Source organism: Aptenodytes forsteri, unplaced genomic scaffold (assembly GCF_000699145.1).
Source record: "Aptenodytes forsteri isolate BGI_AS27 unplaced genomic scaffold, ASM69914v1 Scaffold8, whole genome shotgun sequence".
Classification (NCBI taxonomy): Eukaryota; Metazoa; Chordata; class Aves; order Sphenisciformes; family Spheniscidae; genus Aptenodytes; species Aptenodytes forsteri.
The window spans coordinates 10890296-10892711 of NW_008796218.1; positions in this window are offsets into that span (position 1 = coordinate 10890296).

Consider the following 2416-nt stretch of genomic DNA (forward strand, 5'->3'; position numbering starts at 1 on the left):
CGCCCTGCTCGGGCTGGGGAAGGTCCGGTAGCCGAGAGGCGACCACTTCTCACCCCCCAAACTCAGGCTTTCCTTCCCAGCCCTGGGTGCCTCTGCTAAATCAGGGCGTCAGTGGGAGAGAGGGATACCCTAGAAAGGTCGTTCTTCCTCCAAAATAACACGCAACAAAATAACAGCGTAAAACCTAAAACACCGCTTACCTGTCCTCGAGCGTCTGCAAATATTCCTTGTGGTGCGTTAGCGGGAACGCTCCCTGTGATGCTTCGCTATAATATACCGGTAAATGGACATTCTCCTTCAGTAATAAATCAAACACCATCTATCTCAGATCCTCCTCCCTAATTAGAGATGTTTATTGGAGATGGTGTTTATCCAGCTGTCATGCCGAGAAAAAGCTGTGACATAATTACCTCTGACCAGATAGTCTTTTATATGCATATCTCGCTGACATATAAAGCAATCGGTTTGCATTTACAATGACAAGATCAAATGTTGATTTTAGCCGATATAATAATATTTCTGGTGATTAAATTCATTGAAATTCAACTTTCCGGCTCTCCAAATTACGAATCTTGCGATTTAAACTTTTTGTTTTAGGAATTAAATGAGCGGCTCCGCCAAAAGGATGGGCAGAGGGAAACATACCCTCCAAACTTGCCGCAGTAAATCCAATACGCCAGCTAAAAGAAAAAGAGCCCTCGACCCCTCCGCCTAATAACAGGGTGGACGTGAATCCGAGGAGTTTCTCTAACGCTTCCTCGTGGTTTGCCAAATTTAGGTTTTGCTGCCAATTCGGGAGGCCAAGAGAGCCCGAGGTGGGGGAGAGGCGAGAGCGGGACCCCCCCTTAACCGCGTTATTTTTAAGCCCCGCACCTCGGCGGGGCCAGCGCGACGCGATGCGGGTCCACTTGGTTTCGTGGCATTGGCAGCGCCTGCGGAACCATCTGCGTGGGGCTGCGAGCGAGCCCTGATAAGCTCCGAATTGCTCTGTAATTGAAAATATATTTTTGGGAAAGGCTGGTTTTACAAATATCAGGGGTGTAGGCTTTTGATCCTTTCTGCTGCCTGTGTTCTCCAGTTGCTAATAAAACTCGCATTGAGCTCCTTAGTGGCTTGATTAACAGGCAGATTAACTGTTACTGGGGTTTTGAACAGCTTGTCCCAATCAATAGCATTTAAAAAGCCCGTCAGGATGCGCTGAGCTTCCACCCCCCCTTCTTTTCTGAAGGCTTTTCGAGCGGGTCCGGTTGCATGACACTTTTCACATAGATAAAATCAAAGGCTTTCTCGCACAGAAAGATGTATATTCGTCTTCCAGTTTCAGAGCGACTTCGGCAGGGTCCGGAAAGCCTTTTTTTTTTTTTTTTTATCCTGCCACACAAAGCTGTGCCTTATGCAAAAGGCCGACATAACAGAGGTTAAATCGATTCCAAACTTTTTGCAGATTGTTTATAAACTAGAAAAGCTCCACTTAACTCAGTGTCCTGTGCATTATAGGTTTCAAACACTGTCTCTACATATACAAATAGGCATTAAGTGTCCTGAAGGCAAAGCATTGTAGTCTAAGACGTCAGGATTTGTGTATCTCTTCAGTTTTAGACCGAACTGGACAAGAGGACTTTAAGCATTTTTCTGGGTATTAAAAAAGGTAGTTTGCAGCCCAGATATTAATACAACGAGACGATACCGGAGTCTCTAACTCAGCACTTTCTGCTTTCAACACCTAACAAAATACGAAAGGGAAGCAAACGCTGCTGCTTTACACAAATTAATACCCAGGCACGAGAGCACGTAAAAAAGTGAAAATTATTTTAATTAGGAAAAACAAAACCAAAAAAACCCCTTGCCATATATAATAGTTACTTACCTTTTTTTTAAACCTTTTTTTTATTATGCCCATTTTTTTCTTTTTGTTTGGAAGAGTTAAAAAAAAAAAAAGAGGGGGGGGGAGAAAAAACAGATGCAGAAAAATGCTAGTTACAGTAATCCTGTGCGGATTTTAAGTAGAAATCTTCAAAGGGTGTCTAAGTCCATGCCGAGAGCCACGGCCGAGACCGCGCGGTCCCACGGCCACGCCACGGCGCACCCCCGCGGGCGACGGGTGCCGCCGGCGCAGCTCTCATCCGTGGAAAGGGGAGGAGGTCTGCGCTTGCAGGAGGAGGGCTCTTGGGAAGGGGTAACGCCAAGCACCTCACAGCAGTGCTTCTCCTTTCGCCTAATTAAAAAGGCGAGCGCAGCATTTTTAAAAGTAGAAAAAACACTTTCCTAAAAAAAAAAAAAGAAAAAAGAAAGAAAGTAACGCCAAGCACCTCACAGCAGTGCTTCTCCTTTCGCCTAATTAAAAAGGCGAGCGCAGCATTTTTAAAAGTAGAAAAAACACTTTCCTAAAAAAAAAAAAAGAAAAAAGAAAGAAAGA